A 10682-nucleotide genomic window follows, 5' to 3' on the forward strand; every position below is an offset into this window, starting at 1 on the left:
GCTCATAGTTAATGCTTCAGTTGGGTTTCCTTATCATCTCAATTAACTGATTTTTCTGGTCTCAGCTAGGTTTATTCTTGACTCTACAGTCTGATTCCAGTGTTGTAAACCATTATATTATGGAGTTTCATTAGCATAAACCATATGCCCTGCTTATTTTGGCTTGGCTCTTTCACATATTTGGGGGCCAATTGGATGGAAGCAAGTCTAGGATGGTTTGGCTGAGACAGATCTCCTCCATGTGGTCTCTCATCTATAAGTAGACTAGCTCAGTTTTGTGGTAACAGTGTTGAGAGACAAAGAGAAAGCAGAAATGTGCAAGACCCTGGTGCTTGAACTCAGATTTGGCACAACATAATTCTCACTGCATTCTATTGGCCAAAGCAAATCACAAGGTTGACTCAAATACAGAGGGCAGGAAAATAAACTTCCCCTCTTGACAGAAGGATCCTTGATGTAATATTGCAAGGGTATGCTTTGCATTCAATATGTCACAGTGGGAATAATAACAGCACCTACTACCTGGTGTTATTTTGAGGGCAAAATAAATTAACAGATGCAAAGTGCTTAGCACAGTGCCAATGCTACTTTAGCTTTTATTATTATCCTGATATCTTAAAAGAGTCAGATAGAATAGCACATTTGACACCTTCTTAGCATGAGGCAGCAACATTAGAATCATGGTTTTTAAAACTTGAGTCAAAGTATGCACCCATTATCAAGAATGGTGATCTTCTTATGTAAAATTGTAGGAGATCCAGGAGGTTGCAATCTCAGTTTCATTTTAGTTAGAGCCTTACTGTGACTTTTGCCAAAATACCTGTATGCACAGGCTTCCATTTGCACAATGATAAAGTGAAGGTTTTGGACTGCATGATGTATGCCTATGTTAACTGTTGATGAATCCTGATAAGAATATTCTCTTCAATTTTAGTCCAACAGCTTATGGGAAAGGCTGAGTCTTCCTGTTGCATTGTGTGCCTCTAATGAAAAATGAAGGCCAGAGGAAAAGGGCTGTTGAGTGGAACCAAGAACTTGAAGTGAATTTTCAAAACCAAATTAACCTAGAACAATCTTTGCAAATTCTTGGAAAGAATATATTGTTCAAGAAACAATATCTGGCATAGATTTTCATTTTAATAGTTTTGATGCACTTGAGGAAGTTTTGTGAGCATTCATGAGTCATTAAGCCTTTTGATCATTTTGTTTAGAATTTTCGGGGGGAACAAAGGTTCCTTTTCTTTCTCATTTTTAATTCATATAGTCAATTATGTCTGTTCTGCTCATTTGCACAGAAGTTAATTATTCAAATTATAATCAGTGTTTATGACCACCAGTTAACATGATTTTATAACTTTTGAGCCTTGGTAAAATTTTCCCAGCTTTTATCTGTATTTTTACAACAATTTTACATCTTGCTATATAATTTTGCTTTTAAAAATATTTAGATTCATTTTTAGCTAGTGATCTTAATTCCATTTACTAAACTGCTTTATGTTCCATGTAGGGTGCACATTTTTTATGTCTTTCAGCAGATTTTCAGAGCTGCATTTTAACTACTCAAGGTTGCTGTCAGATGGAAACTAAAATGAAAAACATGTGAAGTCTCGGTGTGGCTTCGTAGACAGCACTAAATTTAGGCTAAAATTGGCTGACCTAAACATGTATAAAATGATGCATGAGTAAATCGCTTGATAGCAGATGGGTGTGGGCCTCAGGTTTCTTCACTAGAGAAAGGTAAGAGGAAAAATATATTATATTAGTTTGATAGTTGAAAGACTTCAATATTGAAATGGAAAATATAGAATGTTCTGAGTAAATATGGTGATAACAGGACTTCAACAAAATCCAGTGGCTTCATTGTTTATCACCACCTTTTGCACATCAGCTCTTTTAAGTATGATGATTCCTTGCAGTACGCAATATGTACAAAAGAACAAAGGATTCATTAAAATAGATTTTAGAATAGTTTGCTTTTGGAATATTTGGTTAAAAATCACAAAAAATTTTGCTAAACAAGAAAATCAAACATGACTGAATAAAACTGCATTGCAAAATGAAAAATAGAGAGGGGCCAGAGTTGTGACACAAAAGTTTTAAGCCACAGTGTATCATGTCAGCATCCCATATGAGTGTTGGTTCAGTTCCTGTCTGCTCCACTCCTGATCCAGTTCTCTGCTAGTGCACCTCATGGTAGTTCTGGATGGAGTGCCAGGTTCCTGGCTTGGCCTGGCCCAGCTCTGGCTATTGTGTCCATTCTGTGAGTGAACCAGAGTAGGGAAGATCTCTCTCTCTCTCTCCCTCTCTGCCTTTCAAATAAATCAACAAATTCTTAAAACAAAACCATCACCACCACCACAACAACAACAAAAACAAAACAAAGAAGGCTTCACTGTACACCAAGTTTCTGGGCTGGCATTGTGGTGTAGCAGATAAAGCCATCAGCAGTAAGGCCAGGATCCCATGTGGGTGCCAGTTCCATTCCTGACAGCTCTACTTCTGATCCAGTTCCCTGCTAATGTTCTGAGTAAAACAGCAGAACATGTCCAACCAGAAGACAGTTTGAGCCCCTACCTCCCATGTGGGAGACCTTGATGAAGTGTCTGCCTTTGGCCTGGCCCAGCACTGGCTGTTGTGGCCATCTGGGGAGTGAACCAGTGTATGGAAGATCTCTCTCTCTCTCTCTCTAACTCTGACTTTCAAAAAATAAAAAGTATCTTTTAAAAAAATAGAAAAAAATAGAGAAAAGTCTCCAAAATCCTTAAAAAGGAGTAAAAAGCATTAAAATTCTAAACACCTTCCACAACATTTCAATATTCATAATATATAAATAACTAATTACAACAGAACAGTCACAGAACAGTCATGCTTAATTATTTTTTGCCTGTTTGGTTTTATGCAAACTGTTTTTCACCAAATTTGCTGCAAACATATAAAAGCAGTGGTCTAAGCCAAGACTGTAAATGTGACCTGGATTTGATCAGGAGGCTGTGTCAAATGTGCAGAATTTTTGATTTGGGTTTACTGGCACAATTTATGTCTAACTCCAGTTTCTTGCTTTCTGGTCCACAAGACTACTTTGCAGTTTTAACTCTACCCTACCACATGTGTCTGATGCTGGAGTTGGATCCCTGACCTCTGCCTTAATTTACTTCTACTGGGGGTTGGTCTGGGCTATTAACTTCCTGCTCTAACGCTCAGGTGTGTTTACCAACTTATTTTCCCTTCCTTGGGACCCACACGGTCTGGGATGCTCACCATGGTGTCTTCTCCAGGTTATCTCTGGCAACCACACACTATGTGTGACTATCTCAGGGATCCCACAGTTCCCACTAGCTCCTGAAATCAAACCAGGGCCTCAGAGAATGCTCTCCAAGATCCCTTCTGATTTTCTGTGGGCTGGTACTCCTCTTCTTCTTTTTCAATTTAATTTATTTTTGATAGAGAGAGAGAGGTATGCATAGGCAATTGAGGAAAGGGTATGAGGGGCACTCCTATTTACTGGTTCAATCCCAAATCTCCTCAGTGCTGGTACTGGACTTAGGGCTGAAGACAGTAGCCAGGCAACCAATCCGGGTCTCCCAAATCGGTGGCAGGAACACAATCACTTGAGCTATCACCTGCTGCCTCGCGGGATCAAGAGCCAGAGCTGAGTATCCAATACAGGCACTCTGATATGGGTCACAGGCATCTTAATTTCAAGGCTTACCACTTGCTACCCAAGGTAGATATTTTCACCCCTTCTCTCAGACCCACAAGGGTGGGCCAGCCGGCAGCAGTGTTTGTATTAGATGAACTTCCATGCCTGATCAAACTTTATTGAACAAGGAGAAAATACCTGGGGGAAAAAAGATCAAATTTTCTTTTCCTAGGATATAGAAGTCTGCTGCAGTCTTTTAAGTGACTAGAATATAGACTATGAAGTCAGATGATGAGGCTGCAATGGAATTTTGCATCATGTTTAGTAATGTTAAGTATTCATATTATTGTGAAACCAATCTCCAAAGCTCTTTACATTTTGCAAAACAGTAACTATATATTCATTAAACAACCATTTCCCATTCTCTCCTCACAGTCCTCCCAGAAATTGCCATTCTACTTTCTGTCTCTATGAATTTATTATCCTAAGTCCCTGATATCAGTAGATTTGTATAGTACTTGCTTTTCTTGTGACTGAGTTATTTCACGTAACATAATGTCCTCATAATACAGGGTGTGTCAGAATATCCTTCCTTTTTGCAGTTGAATATACTCTATTGTATGGACATATCACATTTTGTTTATCCATTCATTCACCAATGGACACTTGTGTTGCTTCCACTTTTTGAATATTGTGAATAAATTGGTATGATAAAGAGTATACAATTAAAGTACTAGTTTTTAAATAGAAAAATAAAAAGAAACCTTGAGAAAATTAGAGAAAATAAACACAAATAACCTTGATCCATCTCTTATTCCTGGTTTTCATCATCTATTGAGATCCACCTATATTCCTGTTCTTGAGTTATGTGAGTCACCTCTGCATCTTCATATAATAAACTCTTCTTTTCTGCTTAAGATGACTCCAGCTAGTTTCTCTTATTTGCTATTAAAGGGTCCTTACTAATCTGGTATGAAATATATTTGCAAATAAAGATAAGCTCAAGTAATGACTAATACCCCTTTTATTCTGCAGAGAGACTTATGATAAAATTTTAGGATTAACAAAGAAATAAAAAAACTCCAAGTACTTACATAAGCTTCAATACCTGTGACCATCTAGCACTTTAGTAAACAGCTAAAAAAAACAAGGAAATATTTCTAGATTAAACCTAAGAAGAATGATCAGTGACATTTTAGATTTGATTAATACTTTTAGTTTAATTTTTCTTTTTTTAAAGATTTATTTGTTTATTTGAAATATAGAGATGCAGAGAAAGGAAAGTGAACAAGAGCTTCCCTCTGCTCATTCACTCCCCAAACGGTTGCAATGGCCAGGGCTGGGCCTGGCTGAAGCCAGGAGACAGGAAATTCTTCCCTGTCTCCCACATGGGTACAGGGGCCCAAGTACTTTGGCCATCTTCCTTTGCTTTCCCACATGCATTAACAGGGAGCTATATCAGAATAGCCAGTATGCAAATAGGAAGCCATATAGGAAGCTGCACTGAAGGTGGAGGTTTAACCTTCTACGCCACAGTGTTGGCCCCTCAATTTTTCTTTAATTTTTCACAGTACCTCTGCAAAGCCAGAACTATGCAGCAGGGATGGAATTTTCTGTGGACAGTTTGTCTTTCTTAAGCAACACAGACAAAATTTTATCACCAAGGTAAAAATAAGATGATGTTATCTTTTTTGCAGATTCAAATAGTTGTCCCAATATCCATTGTATGTCTCATTTTATTCTTAATCCCTTGGCTTTATCTACTTTGACATTATTGTTGTAAAAGTTAAGATAATACACATTATTAGTGTCCACAGCATCAAAACATCCCATATCTCATAAAAATACAAATCCCAAAATAGACACTGTTATTCTTGTCTTGTGGTTTTAATAACTGTGTTCACTTGAAAATTTCATCAAGTCTGGAAAATACTGTGATCTTTTTTAAAAAAAGCAGTAAACTCCTGTCTTCAAAAAATTAATTTATATGTTTATTTGGTATAGTATCCTATCCATTTTCTCAAATTAATTTGAGTATTCAGACCCTGACTCCCAACCCCCACAAAATTCTTTGTTTCTGCTTCTTCCTTTCCCATAACTTCTCTCACTAATTTTCTCAGATAACCAACTTCTTTTTTTCATCATAATTCGGCATTGTATTTTCTTTAGCCTGCTTTTTTTTTAACACTGTCTGGATAGTTTCCTTTTAAAAACTTGATTTCTAAACGATGTTGCTAAAGAAAGTATATATGGCAAAGCAGAAAAGGAAAGAGACATACTTTCAAGTATCCCTAAGTGTTCACACTGATCCTCCCCCCTGCACTGAGACACAGCAGCCTGAATCGATAGCATGCGTTAGAGTTTTGCATTAACTGTAAAGACTATAGAAAATCTTCCGGAAATCCTCCAGAAGAAGGCTATGCATGTTAGCATAGTTGAATGATGTGAGCAGCCACTTTGTGCATTATGAGAGAAATTAGCATTTAAATACTCCATATATAGAGGAGGACTGAACCCTTGGGAAAAAATTTTCAAGTTATAACCTGTTTCTGACTAAATTTCTTATATCCAATCAATGTCAGGAAATGTAACATGGGTCAAATAACTTCTATTAAATGATTTTCCCCAAAACACCCACTAAGGAATTATTAAAGATTTAAAAACTAAATCTATTTGGTTATATACAGACTATTTTATCTAGACAATAAATTATACTAATTGGCTATAAATTCATATTTTGTCGTGCTTTCTGAAGACCAGTAGAAAAAACAAAAGTCTTGTATAGATTTTTTAAATAGCTGCCTAAATCATATAAAATTTTGTTTGGTTGATTTTAGAAGCGTCATTCCATATCTGCGATTGGTGACATATTGTCTAGTCAGTAGTCCTTAGCATGAGCATTTAAAAGCAGATGTTGAGTCTCAGGCATCCCAACCTCTGTCAAAACAGAAACATATGCTATACTTACAAAGCTCATTATTCAGTAAACAGCTATCAATACCTATTGTTTTAGTAGGGAAGGGATCCATACAAGATCCAGTGAATCTCAAGTGACTCATTAGCTTATTGGGGAGGTTGAAGATACATGTGCTAAAAGTTTATTCAACATACAAAATACAGCTCCATAAATGTGAAAATGACAAGTAAGAATTGCACATGAGAATATCCTAGAGAGATCTGAGCAAGGCACATAGTCACTGGTGTTGGAAAAAAAGCCTCCAGAGAAGATTGAAGCTGAACTTGGAGGAATTTTAGGATCAGAAAAGTAGGAACTTGCCCTAGTGCATTGCACATATCAGCTTTGGGATGGATCGTATGATCGGAGATGAAAGCAAAAGCATTCCCAGTCTGTTCAAGAGGAGGAATAAAATAATAGAGCAGTGTTTCTAGACAGGAGATTTTCCAAAGGGAAAAGAAGAAACTTGTCTGACTTCTCCATTAAAGGTAAAAAGTCTCTTCCAACAAGTAAACCAGATATAGAGATACTCGGGTTATAACTTGGGTGTGTTTTCTACAAACAGAAAATAGATATCTACCTGATTAAAACAGTCTTATGAACTTCCAACAAGTAGACCAGAAACTTGTATGTCCACATATAGTTTCTAAGCTAATGAAAGAGGCACTTGGCATAAAGTAAAAATAAAACAAACACCTCTACAATTTATCTATGGTTATTTGCTTCAAGAAAATATGTGTGTGTTTGTATGCGTGTGTCTTTCCTTGAAACACATGTGTGCATGCCAGAGTTAAAAATAAGTAAAGACTGTATTGCCGGTGTTTTATTTGCTCTTTCAAAGCACAAGATTGAGATTTGTGAGTAGAATTTAAAATTTAGAAGGCAAAATTTAATCACTATGAGAATTGAAAAATATTTCTTGTGTACCTTCATTAAATATTAGGGGTAAGACTGCCCTTACAGCCCATAATGATGGCATTTCTTGAGCCTAATGCACTTTATTCTCCTAGAGATCTTTTCAGATTGGATTATGTGTATACACACCTACGGGTATGCAGTTGTGTGCTGAAGCACAATTCCCCAAGATAAATGCAGCACATTTTCCTGGACCAACAATTTTATCTGATGATCTGGAAGTAGGGCAAATTAAGTAATTTAATAGTAAGTCATTGAAGACATCGTTTTATATTAAAGCACATACAGAAATAGTGCAGCGCAGAATGCAAAATACTCCTGAAATTCATGAGAAAATATGAGGCAAAAATATGTTTCCCCCATGATGGGTTGTGTCAGGTATTTCCCCACATAGTTGGAGGAATGAGGAAGACTACTTAAAGGAGTTTAAGGCAAGTTCACACTTCTTAGAGTTATTTTAGAAGTTCTACACTATCATTGCTCTTGTAGACACTTTAATTCTTCTGTATCTATGCATAATCTATGCATAATCTGATTAATTGGAGAGTACAAACATAATTGCTCATACTGTTTTTCTCGAGATCAGAGAGCAAATTTAGCAGTCAATTCTAACTTCCAGCAAGGGCCTTCAATTCTTTTTGTCTGGTCTCTGATTCCTGAGGCTGGTAACCATACCTCCAATTCCATCTCCATCCTGTTTAGTTGGTACTGGGTCCCAAGCAATGTTTCCTAGGGCTTTGGGTAATGCCAGACAATCAGTTTCTCTGCACCATTAGCCTCCAGGGATTAGTAGCTCTCTGTGCAATTGAATGTTCCCAGATTAGTCCCTGTGGTGAGCCACCTGCCAGGACTCAGCACTTCACAGGCAAGCTAAGAATCCAGCAAGAGATTTAAAGCTCAAACTTGAGTTGAGCAATCAGGATATGTTTCTCTCACAATTTACAACTACTGTGGCGTGACCTAATTTTTTATTCCCAGTTTGTTTGTATTTTTTCCCTTAAATTGAAGGTCTGACTTACCTGCCAGAATTTATTTCAGAAAAATTAATGGTAGAAATTTCAATTTCCCCATTATAAAACTGGAAATCATATTGCAATCCAATATATCCTTTAAACTTTCATTAAGTTCCCATTGTTAATACTTGATATTTATTGAAATAGGATTTCTTGTTCTCATGCAATCAATGACTACTTTTCGTTTGTGCAATAGAGCCAACCAGGCAGTAACAGGGAAGCATACAGGGAGATCCAGGCCCTGCATGGGGTATATGGAAACTGCACAAACCATATAATCTGCACTTAATTTGCTGCAAGATGACCCACTGATGTATAAGGTAATATCAGGTTATCAATTTACTTGCTTAAAATGAAGTTCTTTGTAATCAAACAAAAGAGTAAAGGGGAACATCTAAACTTTTCTGAAATGACCAAAATAAAACAGACAGAATATGATGATACAGTTGTCCAGACACTGGATAGTAGACAAAAAAGCCAATAAATGATGAGAGATTGGAAACTAGAAAAGCTTACTCTGGTCTCCCTAGCTTACTGTCTTAAGTGTTTAGGGAGATCTCAGTGTTTAGAGAGGAACCTTAGGGAAAGTGTATCAATGCCCTGAGTTAAGTATACAGATTTAGAAATTTGAGAACAGTTAGATTTTGCTTAGAAAAGACGAAAGAGAAACCTACAACAGAAAAAGAACTACACAGATCTCTGGGTTCTCCACAGCCAGTAGAGTACCAATCAATGCATATTCTGGAGAACCTTTCCATGGTTATGTAGACACAACCAAGAATATTACAGACAGCAGTATTCAGTGTTCACATAGTACCAGAAATAGTGCCTCTTTCCTCCACCCAGACAGCAAAAACCTCCATAATTTATGGCAGATTGGGAGGAGTGGCTTAGAATGGACTTCTGTTAGCAGTAGAGGGAAAAGAAAAATTCTTAACAAGAATGCTAATTTTTTTACATTTGCGGGGATCTAAAACTTTAAGAAAACCTTAAGTTTTGAATGGATCAATTGTTTTTTAATAATCAAATTGTTCTCCAGTATAAAGCTCATGAATATTAATAGAAATACAAAGTATACAACATTAATAGAAATACAAAGTATACAACATTGAGATAACATGCAAAGATTATGAAGCTTTCACAAAGAACAAAAATATGATCTAAAATGACAAGAAAAAAATAGTTAAATTGAACCCAGAACTGATTTATATTTTGGAACTGACTAACAATAGCATTAAAACAGTAATTATAACAGTATTAGAGGTGGGAAAAAAATACAAATGGAACACCTAATGATGAAAGCTATTAGGTCTAATATAAACAGTACTTTGCGTGGAATTAATGTTGGTTTAGATGTTACAGAAAAAATGGTTAATGAACTTGGAGACATAAGGGGGATCAGCAAGAAGTTCATGCAAAATGCTTAGTATGAAAAAACTATGCATGGATGTACAATTTTTGTACCAAAATAAAAGTATATTTTAATTTAATTTTTCCATGAACTTCTTTTTCTTTAGCTTTTTGATATTGTCTTTTTAAAACCTAGAAACATTTTATTTAAGGTATGCAAACTTCATGGATTTCATACACACAAGTTTAGGAATATAGTGATTCTTCCCACCCTAATCTCTTTCCTGCCTGCATTCCTAGGCTTCCTCCACCTCCATCTTTTATTCCCATTCTTATTTTTTTTTAATTATTTATTTATTTGAAAAGCAGAGTGCTGAGAGGCAGAGGCAGAGAAAGAGAAAGGTCTTTCATCTGCTGGTTCACTCCCAAAGTGGCCACAATGGCCAGAGCTGGGACAATCTAAAGCCAGGAGTAAGGAGCTTCTTTCAGGTCTCCCACACAAGTGCAGGGGTCCAAGGACTTGGACCATCTTCCACTGCTTTTCCAGGCCTAGCAAAGAGTTGGTGCAGAAGTGGAGCAACCAGATGCAAAATGGCACCCATATAGGATGCTGGTATCTCAAGCACCCTCATTCTTAATTTTACAAAGATTTATTTTCAGTTAATTTAATACTCATAAGATTAACCCAACACTAATTAAAGAGTTCAAAAATAGTAGGAAGATTAAAAAAAAAAAGGTCCTCAACAGTCAAGACAAGGGCTATTCAAAATCATGGCATCTAAATGTATCAATGTCACTTCTGTAGATT

The sequence above is a fragment of the Lepus europaeus genome, chromosome 5 (genome assembly GCF_033115175.1).
Source record: "Lepus europaeus isolate LE1 chromosome 5, mLepTim1.pri, whole genome shotgun sequence".
NCBI lineage: Eukaryota > Metazoa > Chordata > Mammalia > Lagomorpha > Leporidae > Lepus > Lepus europaeus.